General features: G+C 44.1%; 1 non-coding gene and 1 pseudogene across 1 annotated transcript; one reads left to right on the top strand and one right to left on the bottom strand.

Moving 5' to 3' along the window:
* Positions 1-4,598: 4,598 nt before the first annotated feature.
* Positions 4,599-4,705, bottom strand: LOC122733198. The gene has a single exon (XR_006353782.1). It is a non-coding gene; the product is annotated as a U6 spliceosomal RNA (small nuclear RNA).
* Positions 4,706-7,376: 2,671 nt separating this feature from the next.
* Positions 7,377-7,596, top strand: LOC122732829 (annotated as a pseudogene).
* Positions 7,597-14,456: the final 6,860 nt, after the last annotated feature.

Below are 14,456 nucleotides of genomic sequence, written 5' to 3'. Positions count from 1 at the left end.
CAGATGGGAACAAGGAAGAGAGTGAAGGCAATGAATTCAAAAAGAAAGACTGGAACCCCCTTTCAGTCTTTTCCCCCTCCTTTATGTTCTGGGAATTGTACCAGAAGATCGGGAAGAAACCTGGGGCCCCTATTCTAGACTCTGTAAGGAAATGGAACAATGCCAGAAGGACATTTAAAATTTCTCCCTTCTTGGAAAGGAGGTCGCAGAGAAACCTGGGTCCTCCAACACTGGGGACACAGGAAAAGAGGCTCCCCAACAGGACTTGTTCCTTCTTAGAGGTTCCCCTAGGCTGAGGAGAAATTGGTTTTGTTAATGCCCCACTTTCCAGCTCGGAAGTGAGGTCCTTTAAGGAAGATGAGGTCACTGGTGAAAGATCCAGTGGGGTTAGCAGGAACAATTGATCAGTTTCTCGGACCCAATATATATATATATATATATAGAGAGAGAGAGAGAGAGAGAGAGGGGGGGGGGGGGGAGAGAGAGGGGGGGGGGGGAGAGAGAGGGGGGGGAGAGAGGGGGGGGAGAGAGAGGGGGAGAGGGGGAGAGGCAATGAACTATCATGAATATCTTATTCTTGGGGGAGGAAAGGGGAATGACAAGGGCTGTCATAAAAAAAATGGGAGTATGACAACACCCCTGGGCCAGGGGTGGTCCCGGCTAAAAGGAAATTCCCTAATCAGAACCCCAGGTGGAATAATAATGATCAGGAAGACGGGGCATATGGAACAGCTTAGGAGAATGATTCTGGAAGGAATAAAGAAGGCAACTCTGAAGGCTCAAAATTGGTCCAAGGCTTTCAAGGGCCAACAGGTTAAAGATGAAACCCCGTTGGCTTTTGTGCAGCAATTAAAAAGATCAGATGAGAAAGTATTCGGAACGGACCCATCAGAAATTGGGAAGGGATTATTAAAGGTACATTTTGTGGGGCAGCTAGGTGGCGCAGTAGATAAAGCACCGGCCCTGGACTCAGGAGTACTTGGGTTCAAATCCTGCCTCAGACACTTAACACTTACTAGCTGTGTGACCCTGGGCAAGTCACTTAACTGCAATTGCCTCACTTAAAAAAAAAAAGGTACATTTTATGACCAAAGCCTGGCCAGACATACAAAGAAAACTGCAGAAGGAAGAGGATTGGAATGAGAAGCCCCTTGAGGAACTACTCAGGGAGGCCCAGAGGGTCTTAGGAAGGAGGAAGAGAAGCAGAAAGCTAAAATGACCGTGGCTAATGTGAATGAGGTAGTCTGAAAAAAGATAGAATCAGGGACTTCACCAGAAGATGGGAAGGGTGAGGGCCCCAGGAAAAAGAACCATCAGAATTGTAAGAAATTGCAAGGAAACCAGGGGAGGAGACTAGTGACTTGCTACTATTGTGAGATGCAGGACACCTAAAGAGGGAGTGCCCTGACCTAGGGAAGGAAAGGTAGTTCCTCTCATGGCTGCAGATTTCACTGAGGACTAGAGGAGTCAGGGGCTCTTTAAAGAAGGGTCTCACCAAGAGCCCTTGATAAATTTGAAGGTGGGACCTGGGGAAGAAGAAATAGTATTTTGGGTGGATATAGGAGCCTCTAGATCATCCTTAACTTTGCCTCCCTGTGGAGCCAGATTATCATAAGAAAGATCGAGAGTCCATGAGGTTAAGGGTGAGGGGTTTAAGGTTCCTCTCTTTGAGGAGATGAAAGTGAAGACTGGGGAAAAGGAAGCTCCGGTCAGACTTCTGCTAATGCCTGAAGTGGGAAGTAATTTGTGTGGCAGAGACTTGATCATACAATGGGGACTAAATGTAGAGATCCATGAATCCAAAAAAATTTCCATTAAAATGGCTCTATTGACAGAAGAAGAGGAAAGAGAAATTGACCTTGTAGTCTGGGTTAGAGAAGGGAATCAAGGGGGGTGGTCTACAAGTCAAACCTTTGAGGGCCTACTTGAAGGGAGAGAGAGAGAGAGAGAGAGTGTTCATCTGAGGTAATATCCTATTCCATTGGAAGGAAAGGACTCCAGCCTGTAATAGAGGGATTGATAAAAGATGGATTACTGAAACCATGCATGTCCTCTTATAACACCCCCATCCTCCAAGTGCAGAAGGGAGATGGTTGGTACAGGATCTCTGAGCTATAAATTGCATAGTGTAGTACAGGTACTTTATGGTTCCTAATCCATGCACTCTATTCCCCTTTGAACATAAATAGTTCAGTGTGGTAGATTATAAAGATGCCCTCTGGGTTTACCCTCTAGATTCAAAAAGTAGGGATATTTTTGTGTTCGGGAAAATCCAGTGACCAGGCAGTAAGAACAACATAGGTGGACAGTACTTCAACAAGGGTTCAGTGAAGTTCCTAACCTGTTTGGTTCAAGTATTGGAGGATTTACTAGAAGAATTCCAAGTCCCAGTGAGGATCTCTTTGCTATAATAATGTGGATGATCTATTGGTATCAGGGGTAAAAAGGCATATAGTGGCAGAAGCCTCCCGTCAATTACTAAACTTTTTAGGAGAAAAAGGGCTGTGGGTCTCCAAAACTAAACTGCAATACATGGAGAAAGTCAAATATTTGGGGCACCTAATTAGTGAAGGAAAAAGGAGGATATCTCTGCCAAAATACAGGGAATAATAGGACTTCCCCTCCCCAAGACAAAGAATTAAGGAAATACCTAGGTTTAGTAGGATGTTGTAGATTATGGATTGACTCATGTGCCCAGAAAACCAGGGGTCTCTACTTGAAATTATTAGAGGGAGAACCAACCCAACTGAGTTGAACAAAAGAAGAGAAAAAATTAAGAGAACCTCGAGCTCTGATTCAAGCTCCTTTCCTTGCTCTCCCCAGATTGAAGAAACTTTCACCTATTAGTAAATGTTAATGAGGGCACAGCACTATGGGTACTGACTGAGGAGAGAGAAGGCAAGAGGTAGCCCGTGGCCTTCCTCTCTAAATTACTGGACCCAATGTCCACACGATGACCCAGATGTATTCAGGCTGTGGCTGCAGCCACCCTTCTCACTGAAGAAAGTAGAAAGCTGACTTTTGGAGGTGCATTGATAGTAAGAACACCCCATCAAGTTAGGAGTATTTTGAATAAAAGACAGTAGATGATTAACTGATTCTAGGATACTAAAATATGAGGCTATACTCATGGAAAAGGATGACTTAGTACTTACCATAGATAATAATCTGAATCTTGTTGAATTTCTGTGGGAAGGGAACAAGGAAGGAAAGAAAGGAAATAGAACATGGTTGCTTGGACAAAATAGAATATCAGACTAAGGTGAGACCTGATTTGAGGGAGGTTTCCCTTCCACAAGGGGCTCAGGTTATTCATAGATGTATCCTCCCAGGTATGAGAGGGAAAAAGGCATAATGCATATGCAATAATAAGTGCAGGTGACTTTTCTCTCAGAGAAGCAGATCGGTTCCCAACCCTTGTTGTGTGCACTGAGCTGAGCATTAAAACTGTTAGATGGAGAAGGGAGCATATATACAGACTCAAAATATGCGTAAGGGGTTGTGCTTCCTGGAAAGATCCAGGAAAAACAAGGACTTCCTAATAGTATAGGGAAAGAACTGTCCCACAGGGAATTAGTGAGACAAGTATTAAAAAACCTCCTTCCTGAAAAAATTGATGGTTCATGTGGAGGGACATCAGGCAGGGTGTCTTCGTTAGAAGAGAGGGGTAACAGGATGGCAGATACTGAGGCCAAGCAAATATTCCCTCTGACCCCGAAGGTTGTACCACAATTTACTTAATTGGAGAAAGAGGAATTAGCTGAATTAGGAGCAATTGAAATTAAAGGAGGGAAGTAGATATTACCAGATGGCTGAGAAATGCTTAACAAACCTGTGATGAAGGAAATATACTACCTTACATCAAGGCAGTCACTGGGGGGTTCAAGCCGCGTGCGACTTAGTACTAAAAAAATTCGGGCGCAAGGGAATTTATATGTTGGTTAAGCAGGTCTGTGAGGGGGTGCTGTGTGTGAAAAGGTAAACAAGAAGGTGATTGGAAAGACACCATCAGGGGGATGAGCCAGGTTTGAGACCATTTCAAAGTATTCAGGTTGACTTTACTGAAATGCCAGGAGTGGGAAAACTGAAATACCTCTTGGTGATGGTGGATCACCTAACCAGGTGGGTGGAAACTTACCCCTTGCTGGCAGCTATTGCCCCTGGTGTATCAATAATGGAAGCAATAATTCCCTAAAATGGCCTAGTGGAGAGAAGAGATTCTGACAACGGTACACATTTTACATCTAATGTATTACAAGGAATCATGGCAGGCTTGGCTATATCTTTGAACTCCATACTCCTTGGCACCCCCCTCTTCTGGAATAGTAGAGAAGATGAACCAAACTATTAAAAGGCAAATTTCTAAATTAATTTTGGAGACCAAACTGCCATGGACCAAGTGCCTACCCATCACCTTGTTGAAAATTAGGACAGCCTCACAGAAAGATTTAGGCCTCTCCCCTTAAGAAATGCTATTTGGATTGCTATATATGGGAAAGGTGGAAGAGATTTCTATGTTAGACACAAAGGATGCATTCTTTTTTTTTTATTAATAAACTATTTTATTTTTTTCCATTACATGTAAAACTAGTTCTCAAAAAAATATGGAATGCTTCACGAATTTGCGTGTCATCTTTGCGCAGGGGCCATGCTAATCTTCTCTGTATCATTCCAATTTTAGTATATGTGCTGCCGAAGCGAGCACAAAGGATGCATTCTTAAGAGACTATGTACTGGTACTATCTTCTTTGCCAGACCTCAGAAGAAGGCTTGTTGGCTCTGCCACCCCTTGAGTTCTTTTTAAAAAATTTTTATATAAATTTATTAAACAAAATTTATGCTTTAAAATGTGCATTACATCAGTGGAGGACTTGATTAGCTTTTGGGAGGCACTCGGGATGCTGCAGAGGTGGCGGACCAGGATGCAGAACGAGAGATACACATTTTGGGACGGCCAATCTGTCCGTTTACTTTGCTCTATCGTTCTTCTCTCCCGGCCACTTCGCTGGCGGCTGCCCCTGTCCTTGGGCTCTCGGGGCTGCAGCAGTGTGTGCTAGCCTTGGCTGGCTGCTGCCTGCGACTCCTTGCGACTCCTCGCTCTGTGGCGCCTCTGCTGACCTCAGCGCCTCCGACCACGGCTCCTCATCCCATGATGATGGAGGCACAGATCGAGCTGCACTCAATGCTATAGAGCAGCATCCTGGTGGCGGCACACACGGTGACCCGAGGCCGTAAGGCCAGGAGCTGCTCGATCCACTGACCTGCCAGAGCAGCACTCCTCCACCCCTTGAGTTCTTAGTACATTGCCTCCAGCCTGGTGACTGGGTTCTCATCAAACTGTGGAGTGTCCCAACTGCAGCCTGAGTGGGAAGCCTGTTCCAAATTCTCCTGACCACTGAAATGCCTGTTCAGACTGTGGAGCAGGGCTGGACTCATTATACCCATGCGAAGGGACCTGTTCTGGCACCAGACTCTACCAAGAGTTGGTGAGAGGAAACATTGGGACCATTGAAAGTGAAAAACGAGTTTGAATGGACAAGGGGGATGCTGTTGATTTAATGCTATCAGGAGTTGGATGGGGTCTGTCTATAATCATTAAGGTCTTGAGTGAGACCTGCAACCTACCTGAAGGGTGGTGGAACCATTTCTTGTGTAAAGTATGGATTTAAGCAATAGTTAGAATAATGGGTGTTGCATTATGGGCTATATTCATACTTCCACTGGTAGTGCAGTCTCTACGAGTCCCACCCACCCACGGGGCAAGAAAATACTTTCCTGTAACTGGTGAAAGCAGTAGCCACTGCCTTTTATATCACTAAATGTTGGGTACGTGGGGGCCAGTGGTCTGTGACTCAATGGCCATGGATCCTGGTTCCCCTAGAACTCAAATGGATACTGAGCAATTGATCAGAAGTCCATAATGGCACAGGCTGGTGGAATCCAGCTGAAATATATGTATGGCCACTAGAAAAAGGAGCAGAAGGGAAATATTGCTTAAGTCAAGAGGGAGCGGGACAATATCTGGGGACCAGCAAGTGGACCTATACACAAGACCCCCCCCCATTAATTGTAGCCAGTGGAAGGGTCAGTGGAACCAAACAGGAATATTTCACCCCAATGGTACCTGGTTAACGTGTACCCCAACTTCCTTAAATGCATCAAGTGCTGAGAAAGGAGATTTTGGGGAGACTGGAGGTAGAACAGCATCTCAAATTAATTCACATTTAAGTACTTGTCAAATATAATAGCACCAGTCAAACACACAGCCCTCAGATGGCTGTGGGGTTGATAACACCAAAATGGAACTTGGAAAGTAAGGTTTGAATTGTATTGAGATACTAAAAATACTAATGGGGGAAGACATGGGAAGAGACTACAGTTATGGAGATCTCCATACGGAGAATCGATATTTGGGTCCTGGGGTCCCAATAGGGACCCAAACTACATACCCTATGTAGGTAATGGGGAGCATTAAAGTATTTTTTCCAGTGTTAAACCAGCATTGAAGGGACACTATTGGATTTGTGGATTAACTGCTTATACATGCCTACCAGCTTGCTGGTCAGGGGCATGCTATATTGGAATCCTTCAACCACAGTTCTTCCTGCTGGAAGAAGTACAAGGAAGAGGACTGGGAGTCCTGGTCTATGAGGAATTAGGAAGACAAAGAGTAGTATAGATACCAGTTTAACTAGTACAGGTGATGCCAATGGGTGGGGAGATGAATGGCCCTCAAAGAGAGTCATCTAAACATATGGACCTGCCGCCTGGGCGCAGGACAGGAGCTGGAGCTACAGGACCCCTATATATATATATATATATATATATATTTTTTTTTTTTTACTAGATTGATCAGGCTTCAGGTGGTATTGGAAATGATGACTAATCAAAATGTATTAGCATTAGAATTATTAGCTGACCAAATGACCTGAATGAGAGAAGGCATCTTATAACATGGGATGGTTCTAGACTACTTATTAGTGGAAGAGGGGAAGTTTGCAGAAAATTAAATCTGAGTACTTGCTGCTTGAAAACTTATAATGGGAAAGTAGTTAAAACAATAGCACAGAAATTATGATGGTGGCTCATGTACCTGTTCAAAAATGGAATTCTTGGTTCAAGGGAGGATGGTGGAAAACAATTGGGGTTCTTTCTCCTGTGTGCCTTGGTAGCCTTAGTAGTTATACCTTGCTTAATTCCTTATTAACTTAATTACTAGGGTAGTGGAGGGGATTCAGGTAGTAACTCTACTGAAAGGAGCTGGGGAAGGATATCAAATGAAGATCCTCTGATGGGGGGTTAAACAAGACCTAGAGGGTGGCGGCGGCGGCGGCGGCAGTGGTGGTGGTGCTGCTGCTGGAGGGCATCCCAAAACCATGATTGAGGTGGTGTGCAATGACCATTTGGGCAAGAAGGTCTGTGTGAAATGCAACCCCAAAGACTCAATAGGGGACCTGAAGAAACTGAGTGTGGCCTAGATGGGCACCTGTTGGAACAAGATCATCCTGAAGAAATGAAACAGTTTTCAAGGACCATGTGACCCTGGGGGACTATGAAATCCATGGCAGATTGAACCTGGAGCTTTATTACCAATAGGGCATTGCTGGCACCTTGGCCCCCGATCTGCATCTCTTCCTTCCTTTTTTTTCTTATATTTAGCAGCTTCCCTATGGCCATAAAGTACGGACGAGCAGTGTAAGTGCTTTGAACCCGTGATTGGTTGGTTTCTGAGAAACTGGGAAAGACTTGTATGAACTGCTGCAAAGTGAAGTGAGCAGCATAAGACAATTTATAGCATAACTAACACTATCATGAAGACAAATAACTCTGCAAGACTTAGATGGACCTTTGATCAATACCATGACCTACCACTGTGCCAGAGGACACAGGATAAGACATGCTTACTTGCCTCTAGGGAGGGAGGTAATGGTACTCACTGTGGAAATAGAGGCATAGTTCTTTCTTGTCTTTAACATGACCAAAGCAGATATTTGTTTTACTTAACTATACACTTTTGAGATATGGTTTTGTTTTCCTTGATTTCTCAGTGAAGAAGGAAGTAGAGGTGAGAGAGAATTCATAGCTGAAAATAAAATGTACCTTGAAAAAAAACAAAAACAACAACAAAGTCCTAAATCAGGAGGAGGAAGAAATGTTGAATAAGATTTACTTGTCATGGGAGAAGAAGAAAGGGTGAGGAGAAACACAAATGGATAAATAAAAAGAGGAAGGATTGAGAAGAAATAAGTAAAATGTGTTCTCAGGGTAGGCAAGTCACGTTGTTTCAAGTCCCAGAGCCTTCTTTCCTTCCCTACCCCACCCCACTTCCTTTTCCTGCTGAGCCAGCAGTTACAGTTATCTAAAGTCAGTTAACGGGGCAGCTAGGTGGCGCAGTGGATAGAGCACTGCCCCTAGAGTCAGGACTACCCGAGTTCAAATGCGGCCTCAGACACTTGACACTTACTAGCTGTGTTACCCTGGGCAAGTCACTTAACTCTAATTGCCTCACTAAAATAATAACAATAATAATAATAACAATAATAACAATAACAATAACAATAATAATGTCAGTTAACAGGAAAGCTACTAAATCCCTGTCCAATCAGGAGTTGTTCCACAAGGACAGATTTCCCCTCAGAATCAGGAAAAATGTGCACACCAGCTCAAACTGGTCCCTACGTGTCCCCTAGTTAACCTCAAGTTGTACTGGGCTTGCTTAATCAGCCTCATGCATATTATCTCACACCCCTGGGTGGAGATTTAACATAACTAAACATGCATTGTGTGGTCAGGGTGGGGGTACATGTTTAGCAGTTAATATGAAGTAGGAGTGTCAAGAAGAGTGTGCATCCAGAGTAGCCAGGCAACAGTGAAATGAGGGCAGGGAATCTCTCTTAGGGACATGATAAAGTGATTGCTGTGATAATGCTTTGCACAACTTGGGAAGAGGTGCATGCTCTTTCTTGCAAGATTGTAATAAAGGCCTTCATGCTTTGCACCAGAATGGGATCCTGCCTCAGTTTACCTGTTTCTTACAATCTGTTCCCAGACACTTGCAAATATCACTAGGTTTAGGAGGGGCAAGCAGTACTCCGGGGAAGACTGGGAGTAGGGGGATCAAGGTAAATTGTGATTTGAGCTTCTGCATGACATCCCATCCCAGTAAGGGACAGAGGAAGAAGGATAGATCAAGAAAGCATGGTGGAACATGATCCTCATGTATGCAAATAAGAGACAGTTTGTTGAAATTAAGGGTTTTCCCCCAATTGCCACAACTTATCCTGAGGGGACTGTAGGACCCAAGTGAGAAAGGAGGACAGAAAAGTTTGCCCTCATGTCTATTAGGAAATTAAAAGGGAACACCTAGGTGGCAATGGGAATAAAGCACCAGCCCTGGATTCAGGAGGACCTGAGTTTAAATCTGGCTTCAGACACTTGACACTACCTGTATGACCCTGGTCAAGTCACTTAACCCTCATTGCCACACAAAACAAAACAAAAAAAAGAACTTAGGAAATAGACTTGCCTCCTACTTCCAGTGTGACCCTGGGCTCAGTCATAGAGATGTCAATTGCAGGGGCCTGGGGGTTGGCTGGCTGGTGCCTGGGCCCCCCTCATTTTGAGTCCTCAGAGGATCGGATTTCTGGGAGCAGGGTTTTTACTTGGCCATCCCTTTGAGAGCAAGATTGCTTCCAATGGCCCCACTGACCACAGAAGAGGCAGGGTGTTGGAGGGGATGGTCTAGCCTTTGAAGGCTACTCCCTACTCCAATGGCCCAATTTATCACAGTTGAAGCAGTTGCCTCAGTATGAACACCCGGAGGTCTATTGGTAGTGGCTGCTATTGCTGCTCCTATGAGTGTGGCTTGCTCCTTGGAGCGAGCCCAAGCCCCCTTCTCCTTTACTTCTTCCACTGCCAGGTTCCTGTTATTAAAAACTTTAAAGACAGCATGAAGAAGTTGTCAGGATGGGGTTTGAGGCCCCAAGTCTGATTTCTGGAGTTTCTTCCTAATGTCAGGAGCAAATTGGTCAATAAAATGAATGTTGAAAAGCTTTATTCCCTCATCTCTTCTTGGATCTAGATTGGTGTACTTTTTCATGGAGTCTACGAGGTAGCTCATGAAAAGAGCCAGCTTCTCCTCGGGCCCCTGGGAGAAATTTAAAATTTCTTAATTTCTCAAAATCTCTAAGACAACTAATCATATGATCTCTACTAGCATGCTCTATTGAGTCATGGTAGTCCCATCCAGGGTCAACTGTGAGAACAGCCACCACTCCAGGTATCCTGTGACCTTGACCTCAGGCTTGGGCCTGCTTGTGTTCTACTTGCTCTGCCAAATCCCAAATACATCCCTTCTCATCAGGGGTGCAGCAGCTCGTGAGGATGGCATGCAAGTCTGCCCAGGAGAGATCAAGCTGCAAAGTTTTTAAATTCATCCATAAATTCAGTGGGGGTTTTCTGAGTAAGGACCTAGTTTTTTTTCTTAATTTGGGCCACATCTTTCATGGAGAAAGGTATGTGTATCCTGGTGATACCTTCTGTCCTGTCTCCTGCTGGGGTTTCTTGTAAAGGGAATGTGGAGGCTGGTGGTGGTTTTACTGCTAGGGTGGGAGGTTCGGGGGAACATACTGAAGGCCACTACTCATTCATGGCCTTGGGGGAATCAAAGGGGTTGGTCTGATGGCGGTTGGTCAAGAAAAAGGGGAATGTAGGGGAGGGGCAAGGGGAGAGGAAGAAGCAGGGGAAGGGGCAGGCATCCCTAGAATTTCTATAGGGCCACCATTGCCAGGGCATAAAAGGAAATCATCAAATGTATCAGTGGAGTCCTAGAAGTGGGGGCCTATAAAGACCCCCGTTCCTTCTTATTGTTAGAATAATTTTGAATTGACTAACTTAATTTTGGGGGCTGAAGCTGACTGGGGGGGGGGAGGGTGCTCTCGAGCTTTATGCCTCAGCACAGGCCATCCGGGATCCTTCAGCTCAGCTCAGGTCGGAGCTGGGGGCTTTTTTTTTCCCCCAGCTATCTGACCTGGCATCTTGTATAGCCCACAGGGCTTTTTCACTCAGCCGAAGCTGAGGAGGAGGGGGAGAGACCCTGAGGGCCTAAGGCTTTCTAATCTCAGCCTAAAGGTAGGGTCCCCAAATCAAAATAAATTTCCACATTATTAAGCTTATCTTTTTCAGGTTTTGTCAGCAAGTGAGTAGCTAGACACATTCTGCATTGTTCCCTTAATTCAGAGTTCTGGATTAGGGCCATAAAGGCCAAAACATACAGGGATCTCAGTCCATTTCCCTTCCCTACAGCAAAACAGATCCAATTGTAAAATGGTCATATAGTTCAGGGTCTTCTTTCATGGCCAGACTTCTGTAGACTCTAATTGGTACTGCAGCCAGGCCATATTGCAATAAAAAAACACCATATGCTTTTCAAGTCAGGTCAAATTTGGTCCAATTCTTTAATATGTATCCTGGGGGGGAGTGCCTCAGAATACTCTCTCCCTGCCCCATTCTCCAAGAGTAAGGGTGTCAAAGCCTCTACTTGGATATTGTCCTTGTATCCCAGTACATATCAAAGCTAGGAGCTTGTCAGGCTGTCTGTCCCCCAACTCAAAGGGTTCAAGTGGACATAGTACCTGCGCAAGGAAGGTGCTTCTTTGGTGCCAGAGACCAGCTCTCCCCTCCCTTTAGGGGAAACCTGCAAGGTATGGGGATTGGGTGCTCAGGGAGGAGGCACGGGCAGGACTTACCTCCAGGATCAAGTTGGTGGTGAAGCTGCAGGCTACCTTGACACTCCCAGGTTTCAGCACCAAAAATGTCATGGGTGGCTAGGTTTGTGGGTAACTGCAACCAAAGGATTGAGACTTGCACACCAAGATTTTAGATAAAGTAGCAGGAATCAGTTTATTGCAATAGAGCAACTGACTGGGAGGAGAGCTCCCAAGTCTCTACCTCTCCAAATTGAAGAAACTGCCAACTTTTTATAGGACAGAGTAAACAAAAATCATGCAAAGGGTCTTCCCTACTTCTTGGGGCCCCCCTCTTGTGACACCTCAGTGGAATATTTTGTTTAGCAAATGACACAATGCCTCAGAGGCTCTGTCTTTGGGCTGGGCCATATCTTGGAGCAGATATTAAGACGCTCTGGAGGCTCTAACAACATCCTTATCCCCACAGAGGTATACATAATTCAGTTCTTCCTTACTATGGGGGAGGGCCCTTTTATGCTATGGAACTGAAAACAAAAACATTCAGTCCAGCACAGCTCTTTCTCAGTGCCATTCTGCTATTTCTGATCTCATCCCCCACCTCACTTGTACTTGCTACCCATTTCCTTTGCAATCTTATAATCTCTACAACTAGACAATCTATTCTGGAGAGAACCTAGAAATTCCCACTTGTACGAAGTGTCATATGTGTGCATGGATACCAATGAACTGCTTGACCAGTGACAATTACTGGATTCTTCATGAGGAATACAAGCTGTTCAGGTCATTGCCGAGGCAGATTCTTTTTTCTGGGCTTGCTATGGTTTGTGACTGGCCAGCCTTGAGACTGAGCACCAAAGGCTTACTCATCCACCAAACCATTAGACTTCCTAGCTATAGATGTATGATTGTTCATGAGTTTCAGAGATGATATGGACATAAAGCTTTGCATTACTCACTGAGGATATCATAATTTTAATACTAGGGAGTTTCCCTAGCTCTTGCTTTTAGCTTAATTGGGACAAGTAACTCCTTTAAAAAAATTTTCCCCATGTTGGGGTCAGAAGCAGTATGCCATCCCTCATTCAGCTGATGGTTCTTGACATGCATGATGTCATTTGTCTTGTATGACTGACTTTGTCACCTCTCCTCTCTGAGGAACAGTCAAGTACTCTAGACCACTTCCATATGAGTTTAGGCTAGCTGAGACAAAGGCTGAGATTCTTTCCTGGTGGTAACTTAGTCACTGACTTGTCCAATATGAGATCCCTAGAAGAGCTGAGTTATTCTCTCAGCTAGCACAGAGAAGCCCATATCATAGGTTTAGGCATTTTGTGGAGTTGTAGGTTAGGGTATGTGAGGGAGAAGTGGACCCGAAAGATGTTTAAGTTTCTATTCCATGATACATACATGCTTACATACTGTGATTTGTAAGACGACATAAGCATGCTAACCATGAAATATGAAAGCAAGGGGGAAAAGTGTGCTTAATATTCCCCCCATGAAGGTGAAGTTAGGGGAGATTAGCACGCTGCCCGAGAGCATTCAATAAAAAATGTAAAAATACAAAAACAACTTGATAACTTGATTCTTGAAAAGATACTAATAGATAGTGTAGGAGTTGAAGTTCATGCCCTCTTTGCCACAGTTGTTACTCAGTTGTTCAGCCATGTTTCTCTTCATGATCTCATGAACCATAGCATGCCAGACCTTTAATTTCACTATTTCCCAGAGTTTGTCCAGGTTCATGTTCATTGTTTCCATGACACTTTCTATTCATCTTATCCTCTGTCATTCCCTTCTCCTTTTGCCTTCAACCTTTCCCAACATCAGGGTCTTTTCCAATGAGTAATATCTTCTCAGTATGCAGCCAAAATATTTAACCTTCTGTTTCATTATTTGTCCTTCCAATGAATAGAGTTAATTTCTTTAGTTAATGACTGACTTGCTGGCTTTGCTGTCCATGGAACTCTCAAAAGTCTTCTCTAGTACCACAGTTTGAAAGCATCAATTTTGTGGCACTCAGTTTTCCTTATAGTTTAACTGTCAGCCATACATTACCACTGGAAAAACTATAACTTTGACTATACAGACCTTTGGCAAATCTGCACAGCATACTAAAAGGCAGAGACATCACCTTGCTGACAAAGATCTCCTTCCAAGGAGCAAAGTATCTTTTAGTTTCATGCCTGCAAGTCACCATCTTCAGTGATCTTCGAGCCAAAGAACATAAAATCTGATACCGCTTCCATTTCTTCTCTCCCTCCACCCCATGTGCTTAGGAATTAATGGACCAGATGCTATGATCTTATGGGTTTTTTAAATGTTATGCTTCAAAACAGCTTTTTCAACTTCCAAGAGGCTTCTTAATTCTTTCCTTTCTGCCATCAGGGCGGTATCATCTGTGTATGTGAGATTATTTCTCACAATAGCCTTAATTTTGGCTTTTGATTCATCCAGTCTGGCATTTCACATGATGTCTTCTGCATACAAATTAAATTAGGTGACATCATATAACCTCATTGTACTCTCCCAATCTTAAACCAATCAGTTGTTCCATAATCAGTTCTAAGTGTTGCTTCTTCATTTATATACAGCATCCTCAGGAGACAAGATGATATGTTACTACTATCTCTTTGAGGACTTGCTACAATGTGCTGTGATCCACACACAGGCTTTTGTGTAGTCAATGAAGCAGTAGATGTATTTCTGGAATTTTGTGCTTTCTCCCTAATCCAGTGATATTGTCAA

Source organism: Dromiciops gliroides, chromosome 6, assembly GCF_019393635.1.
Source record: "Dromiciops gliroides isolate mDroGli1 chromosome 6, mDroGli1.pri, whole genome shotgun sequence".
Taxonomy (NCBI): domain Eukaryota; kingdom Metazoa; phylum Chordata; class Mammalia; order Microbiotheria; family Microbiotheriidae; genus Dromiciops; species Dromiciops gliroides.
The sequence above is the reverse complement of the archived record's forward strand: the minus strand, read 5'-3'. Positions and strand labels throughout refer to the sequence as shown.